This window comes from Geospiza fortis, unplaced genomic scaffold (genome assembly GCF_000277835.1).
Source record: "Geospiza fortis unplaced genomic scaffold, GeoFor_1.0 scaffold399, whole genome shotgun sequence".
Classification (NCBI taxonomy): domain Eukaryota; kingdom Metazoa; phylum Chordata; class Aves; order Passeriformes; family Thraupidae; genus Geospiza; species Geospiza fortis.
Genome location: NW_005054560.1, coordinates 492702 through 501388, shown reverse-complemented (window position 1 = coordinate 501388; position 8687 = coordinate 492702).

Here is an 8687-nt window from a genome sequence, read left to right as displayed (position 1 = left end):
ATCCAGGATTTGTGTGTTCTGGGCCAGCAAAGGAAGAAACATAAAAACCCTATCAAATCCACAGCACATCCACCCTAATTATATCTTTTCAGTTATTTTTACATTTTGCTGATGGGCTGTATCTGTGTGAGCAGCTTTATGAGGATGAATGCAGAAGGAAACCTGTGTGTGGGGAGGCTTGGAGCAGCTGTGCTGAGAAAGTCATTAATGCTGTGGCAGTGATTTGGGGGGTGGGGAAACAGCATCCCCCCAAAATGCAGCATCTGCAGCCCTTTTTTTATAATTTACTATGGGAATGTAGCAAATGCAAACCGGGCTCTTGCAGGATGGGTGCAGAGACATCAGATCTGCACAACGAGTATGATGCCAGCAGTTTTATCTGTGGCATTTTGTGGGGACAGTTTAACATTTGGATGATCCAACAATATTTCTATTTTCATGGCAGTTTTGATGAATTGCTTTGGTTAAAAAAAAAAGTCAAATGTTGCCTGGGAAGATGTTTGAGAAAGGAAAATATTTGTTTCTTCAGCCATATATTGTGCATTAAAATGTTTTTGAAGTCACTAAAGATGTGAAATTGAACTTTTTTTTCTTTTGAGTGAGAAACCTTTTAATCCACACAGAGCATACAGAGATGGATATGTGTGTATATACATTTATGTGCATTTATTGCATCCCTTTTTTCTGAACACCAGGTAAACCCAAGCCCTGCTGTTTGGTGCAGGTGACCAACTGGAAAATCAGATCTATTTGGAGTTCAGGCCAGTGCTCATCCTCAATGCTGACCAACAAACCATCAATAAATATGGTAATTACAGTAGTTGTGATAAGCTATAGATAAAAGTTAAGGTATGGATTACTGTATTAAGATGCTCAGCAAAGAAAAGTCTATAATGCACTGTAACCTAAACTAAGGGTCTGCAGGGCTGCCTGCAGCTGGAGCTGACAGCTGTGGGCACAGCTCTGTCACCCGCCACCCTGGGCTGCTGTGACTCCTTGAATACAATAAACTGCATTTTGGAGAGCTGCCTGGAGTCCCACATCCCTCATTTCAGCTCTTACACTTCCACACCAACCTGTGAGGCTGGGCATGTGCTTTGTGACAGGTGAGTGTTTGGTAGCCCGCCCTTTGAGCCCTAGGATTTGATGTCTGTTGGGGATGGCCTCAGCTGCCCTCCTGCCAGAACAGCCCCGTCCTTGGGGATTCCTGCCTGGGCAAAGTCCTCACACCCTGCACTTCACACCACGCATTTATTCACAGGGAGCTGTGAAATGAACCCCCCTCAGCAGGCCTGTATGATGCAGAAAGGTTTATTTCATCCTTCCATGGTGCCTCTGGGAGTTTAAGGAGTTTCACCAGGGAGAGCTGGGGACAGGGCTGGGATAGCTCCTGCTGCTGTTCTCACCAGCACCTCCATTTGCACGTAGAGGTGCTTCTGGGTCATCTCTCCTGCCCTGTGCCTGGGGAGAGTTTAACTTTCTGAAGCATGATTTTGGGATGGGGACAGACCTTTCAAGATGCTAGCCTTCAGTGCTAAAGCTCTGCACTGTGTTCCCAAGGCCTGTGCTGGCCATTGTCCCTGCCCCAGCAGCTCCTGGAGTTCCACTGGAGATGCTGAGAAGCTGTAAATGAGAAATTAGCTGCAATTATGGAACATCACAGGGCATAAATACTCTCTAAATCCTCTTTAATTACATGGTAGCACTTAATTACATGGCAACAAGAATGTAAGCACAAAAATAAATATTATTTCAGTTTTATCTTTAGCAGAGGCACTAGTAATTAATTTTGGAGGGTGTAGGACCTGCGTGGTGTGGACTCCACTAGCACAGTACTGCAAAGGTGCTGCTGCCCAGGACAGACAAACCTCCCTTCTTCTCCCTCTCCAACAGACACAACTTTGTCATGTCTTCCCATTCCCCACTCAGTGTCATCCCTCTCTCTGTCTGTCCCCATTCCCCACTCAGTGTCATCCCTCTCTCTGTCTGTCTGTCTGCATGCCGAGGCACAGACAGAGACTTGCAGATGTCAGGATAAGGCAGGGCCTGTCAGTGAAGTGTCCACTCATCCTCCTTGTCCTAGGTTGGAAGATGTGGCTGGGGGGGGATTCTATCCCATCTGTCACAGGTGGGGCAGTTATCTTCTGTTCATTGGGCAGTTTTCTTTATCTCTTCCACAGCCAACCCTCCCTCCAGGGGATCTCTTCTGTTCATGAGCCATCAATTATTAATTATCTTCTGTTCATGGCCACTGAGTGTCCCTGCAGGGCTGATCAAATTCCATCATCCCATGGGGAGGTGCTGTGCCCAGGGGAGGAGCCAAGCATTCCTACCTGGACACAATCTGAGCTTTGGGACAGCACAGCAGCCTTTGCCCACTGCTTTGCCAGAGGAGCAGCTTTCTGCTGCCCTGCATTGCCAGAGGGAGCCCAGGCCCATCTGCAGCAGCCCTGGAGCTGCAGAGGAAAACTCCCCCCTTGTGCAGGATCCCTGCTCCAGCAGCAGCACAGCTGGCACTGCAGGAGGGCTGAGCCCCCATGGGATGGGAAATGGGGCTGTGCCACCCCCTGACACACAGGGGGGCAGCTCCTGCTCTGACTCTGACAGTGTTGGTTTGTACTATTGCATTTGTATTTTTAATTTTCCTTGTACATAACTGTCATTCCTACTCCCATATCTTTGCCTGAGAGCCCTTTAATTTCAAAATTACAATAATTCAGAGGGAGGGGGTTTGCATTTTCCATTTCAGGGGAGGCTCCTGCCTTAGCAGACACCTGTCTTTTCAAACCAAGGCACTCCTGCATGGAGAAAACCAGGCAGGAGAGCCTCCGTTGACACTGTTGAGTCAGGGACAGAAAGAAGACTCCAGTGTTCAGGTGGATCAGAAGGCAAAAGGGTTTAATGAAAGTAGCTGGGTCTTTTTATAATGTGACTCACTAAGGTGACACTTGATTGGTCTCAAAGTAGAAACATCTCATATTATTGGTGACTGTGAATAACACACTTTAGAGAACCATATCTATAAACAATGGTTACAGAAAGAGAGATAATAATTGTTTGAATTCTTTTGTCTAAGTTTTCTACAGCTTATTCACAGCCTCCCAGGATTTTCCTGGGAGAACCATGTCTCTCTCTGCTCAGAAGATATGTAATTACCACACCATGGTTCATTCATCCCACCTCAGTCATGCTGTGAGCTCCCATCCCATCACCAGCCATGGGGATTTGGATCACTCTCAGCCTTTTGGGCTTTCTTCCCCCTTTGCTCCCAACGTTCTGCTCAGCAGCAGTGAGTGCTCATCTGGCTGCTGCTCGGCTGTCACCTTGCATTAGAGTCTGCAGATCACCCCAGAGCTCCTCGGGGCTGAGCTGAAGAGGATGCAAACCTGGCTTGGGATGCTTCTTTGCCAAAATGCTGCCACCCATTACCCCCGGCACAGACGGAGCATATGCCTTGATGAAGATAAAGGGGAGTGCAGTGAAGCACAAAGTCACCTTGAAGAGCTTGGATGCACCTTAACCTCTGTCACCACATACAAAAAACCACCTCATTTAAATGGAGAACAGTGCTGTGGACCAGCAGAGGAAGACCCCTGCTATTTCCCTGTTTTTTATCCATAATTAGTGCATTGCAGCATGTTCCCCTGGGAGCTCTGAGCAGGAGCACACAGGAACTCGGTTTGCTTTCAGTAAGAGCAGACCCACCTGCTGAAGTCAAATAAGCACAGGTTTTTTACTTTCTCTTCGGTTTGCCACATCATTTATACCCTTACCCAAAGTCAGGGGGATGGAAAAGGAATGCTCATCTGGTGCATTTTTGATTAATTTCCCCTTCACATGTAATTTTACATCACAGAGATGAAGCAGAGCTGATGTGATCACAGTTGAGTATGCTGTGACTTTCCCTCCACCTGCCCCATACTGAAAAAAATTCAGATTTCCCTTTCTTTTTAATGTATTACTCAAACTAAACAGCACGTTACAGTCGATTTACACGCACATGCAACCTGGCAGGCAGCAGCAGGGATTGTGCTGTTTCAACCTTCCAATAATTGATATTTTCTACTTGCCTTCCCATTGTAATTTCCCTGGAATGTAGAGAGCAGCAGCAGATACTTGTGGAACAGATTTGAGGCTGGAACAAAGCTGCCACGGTGGAGCTGGCTGAAGCTGGGTGATTTTCCTTGGGCAAGGGTTGTTCCAGGCCCCTTTGGGGACCTGCAGCATCTCCTCAGGAGGGGAACAACCTTTGGTCAGTGGCCACAAGGAGCCTGCAAAGATTTTCTATCACATCCCGTTGAAAAGACAGAGAGAACATGAGCAAGCTGGAGCAGAGACATGAATCATCTTCCTGCTGCAGAGGCTTCATTTGATAAATAATGTATATGGAGTTTACAGTGATAACTGCTTTCTCCCCACCCAGGCAGCTGGGCTGGGTTTGGATCTATTCCTCCTCCCAGGCAGTTTGACAGACTCTGTTTTGTCAGACAGGTTAATCTCACCACTGGCCAGCCACACCTGTGGGTATGGAGAGGAGCTGGCATTCCCAGACGTGGCAGGAGGAAAGAAATTTGCTGGGGGTGCAATTTGGGAGATCTCCTGAGGTTAATGGATGTATGGCTGAGAGGAGATGTGTGGCTCTGTGTCAGAACCCAGGACATCCCTCTGGCTGTCCTGGATGGCTCAAACCTCTGCCAGGGGGCTCAGAGACCTTGGCACAGAGCCCAAGACCCCTGTGCCTTTGATTTTGCACAGAGCCTTTGATTTTGACCCATGGAAAAAATTACCAACCTTTATATGAGGAATTGCAAGCCAGGAAAGTTTAAGTAGAATGATAGTTAGTTTGTCACAGGGTGAAAAGTAGAATTTTGGGGTTTTTAGAATGGGGGCTTGGGGTCCCAAGATGGAGGGATTTGGGTGTGCCTTGTCCTTCTTTCTCCTTCCTAGCCTCCATCTTCTGGGTGATGTTGGCACTTTTAGATTGGTTTAGAGTAGAAGCTCACTGTCTAACATAGGTGATAGGTATTGGGAAGTTATGGTAAATAGTGTACACGCAGTTTTTAGTATAAAAAGATAACACTACCCCAAGGATGGGCAGTGTGCCTCAACCCAACCTTCTGGACAAATCTCAACAGGTCAGAGAAAGAAAGATAAGAGAAAATAAACAACCTTGAGAACCAGAACAGAAGAATCCTGACTCCATCTTCAACTGCCAGGCTGGGAAAAGAGACTCTCTGACACATCTTGGGGTCATCCTGAGCACAGAGACCCCTGAGAGCCCTGGGCCTGCACATGAGCACCAGCACCAAGATGCTGCACCCTGCTCCAGCCCCATGCTGCAGAGCTGGCTTCCCCATCCCAGCACCAAGGCCCTCATCCCACCACTGAAATAATTGTTTTGTCTTCAGACATGCTTTCCAAAGAGTACCTGGCCACCTCCCACCTCAGGAAAGATGGGACCTTGGAGGTGACAGCTACATCAGCTCTGGTTGTCCCTGAGGAGCACTGGATAGCACTGGAGCAAGGATTATCCTTTGTGATCCCACGCTGCTGGTACAACAGCATGAAGTGAGGTGTTCCCATCACCCTCCCTGCCCAGTTTTCCTCCCCTGAGAGCACAGCAGCCACCACAACGGGACAATCCAAACTACAGTCCTTGTCCTCCCTCGTGTGGCATCTCAGGCATGGAGATGGGAAAATGGGGGCTGAAAGCTGGACTCTTTAGGGAGCGAAAAAAGGAGGAATTTCCTCTTGCCTCTCTTGTTTTTGGGCTTCTGATGAATAGCAAGGGGGGATGGAGGAGGAGGATTGTGACCACCCCTGAGCCTCAGAGATCCTGGTGACTCCAGGATTTCTGACCTGCAAGAACCTGTCTGGCTTGAGGTAGAGAGAAGGGCTCACAGATGTAGGACAGAGCTGGTCTGGGCTTTTAGCATGTACAATAGCTGTGGGTGTGCAGCTCAAATCCCACATTTCCTTAGGTTTGGTCCTCCTGCCAGCTGGGATAGCCTCCATGGCCATGTCTGGATGTGAGGAGCTGGCTGGGCACCTGCATGGAGCCACTAGAAGAATATAAAATGGCTTTCATCAAGGCACACCACAGAAAATGCTCTTTAGTCATTTTTATAGCAGGCCTTGAAGGCTTTGACTGGAGTGATTTGGTTAAAAATAGATTTGTTTCTGTTGGAATTTGGTGGGAAAACCTGGGCTACCATATTAATGAAGGTAAGTGAGAAAACCCATGTCTCTTCCCATTTTACATCCCTGTGGAAGAACGGGAAATAGCTTCAGCACTTTTACTGCAGAGATAAAAAAGATCCTTGTGAGGGGAAAATAGCTGTAGTCAGTGTGGGCTTGCACCAGCTAAAGATTGGAGTTGGGTTAGGGTTTTATTGCCCTATAATAGGCAAGTGCCTCATCAAGGAGTGGATATAAATGCAAAACATAATTTCATGGGGCCACTGCACAGCTTGAGAGCTTGGAAGCCAACCCACTGCTTTGCCACGTATTTTATGTGAGAGCTTGGTTCTGTTCACCCTAGTTCTCCCAACTAATATTGCATTAGTTCACAAGCAAACACCTAAAATCAATTTTAAGGCTGTTTTAATGCTGAAGAACTCTGTGGAGATCTAAGATTCAGGATGAAGGAGAGCTCTCACGTCCTGTGACAGACAGTGATGATTCCTTTCATGAATGGGTCACAATTCATCTTCGGATTGACTCCTTGGTCCCCAGTGTCCCAGAATTCAGGCTCAGCACTTTGCATTTCCAAGACTTTCATAATTTCTAATCCAACATTAACCAGAGTCAGTTGAAACACACTTTCTTTGCTGTCCTCCTTCACTTCTGATCAAAGCAATAGATAAATGATGACAAATGACACACTGTGGCCATTTGAGAAGGGCTTGCTGAACTGAGAAACAAAATCTCTTGGGCAGCAATTGCAGCAGCGGAAACAGCCAGAAATATTTATATATCAGTGTTAGAGCAGTTTAAAACTGAGGAGTTACTGGCTGCATCTTCTTCCTACGGAAAGTGAGGAGCAAATGCCCCTTGATGCCTGCTGGGAATGGGACAGCCCTGTCAAATTAGGCAAACTCAACCTGCTAATGGAGTGGATTTGGATTGCTTCTCACACACCTGAGACAGAGCAAACAGGAGAGGGCTCAAAGGGATTTAATCCAAGGAATGGGCTCACGGGAACCTCATGAGGTTCAACAAGGTGAAGAGTAAAGCCTTGAGTCTGGGTTGGGGCAGCCCCTGCTGTAACACAAGCTGAGGAAAGAAGGGATAGAGAGCAGCCCTGGGAAGTTCTTGGAGTAGACAGCAACCCTGGGAAGTTCTTGGAAGGAATGGCAGATGAGAGGCTGGGCATAAGCTGACAATGTGTGCTCACAGCCCAGAGAGTGACTGTCATCCTTGGTGGGCAGCAGGCCAAGGAGGTGATGCCCACCCTCTACTTGAGGAACCCCATCCCTGGAATGCTGCATCTGGCCCAGGTGGCCTCAGCACAGGAAAGAAAACCTGTTGGAGCAGGTGCAGAGGAGGCCATGAAGAAGCTCTGAGGGCTGGAGCACCTCTGCTATGCGGGCTGGGAGAGCTGGGGGTGTTTCAGGAGAAAATTAGGCTCCAGAGAGACCTTAGAGCACCTTCCAGTGCCTAAAGGGGCTTGAAGAGAGCTGGAGAGGACTTTAGACAAGATCCTGGAGTTGCAGGACACAGGGAATGGCTTCAGAACTGCCAAGAGCAGTTTCCTATGGAATGCTGAAATAGCAGCCCACAGAACAGCGCCGTGGTGGTGGAAGTTTACTTGGTGCTGCTGTCAGACTCAAATGGTTCATGCCTGAAACATTGCTATGAAGGAGTTTTGCCCATCACAGCAAGAGCTGTGTAAAGAAACCACATCCACAGAAGTCCAGCCCTCCTTGGAGATGCCTGCCTGGAAACTGCCTGGATCAGACACAGGGAACACTCTGGTTCCACCACCTCAGTTCTGGGGAGAGGCAAACAAGGCTGGGGGGAGGAATGCATCCACAGGAAAGCCAGACACAGCAGGAAATCACCCCTGGCTGGGTTTGGGCTGGGGGGGAGCACGGCCCACAGAGGCCGGGTTTGCACAGACCCCCCCCCAAAATGAGGGGGAGGAGGCACCTGGGCATCCCCACCTGCCCTGAGGTGGGATATACATTAACCCTTTGCATTCTGGGCACCCTCACCACCAGAAAACCAGCTGAGGGATAATCTGGACACCAGTGGGACCCATGGAGGGGTGACATTTTCTTTATTCTGTCTCTGCTACTCTCTTTCTGTCCCCCCACCTCTTTCCTATTTTTTTCTTCCTCTCTCTCTCTCTCTCATACTTGCTATCAAATCAAATCCATACTATTGACTTTGGCATATGGTCCTATTTGCACCTTAATTCAGGCAGAGGCATCTCTAAGAACTTTATAAATTGGACCATAACAGCTGCCAATCTAATTTTCCATTCTAGAGAGATATTTTAGAACTCAAAGTCCTCTTACTTCGGTGGAACTTTCTGTGTAGCGCTTTTCTTTCTCAAAGTCCAAAATACTCCACTAAAATGCAATGAGAAAGGAAAACAGAGCCCTCAGACATTGGTTGGGAGGGTGACAGGGATGACTCCATTGCCCAAATTGTGGAAAACAAATTAATTTTACAGTCTGCTC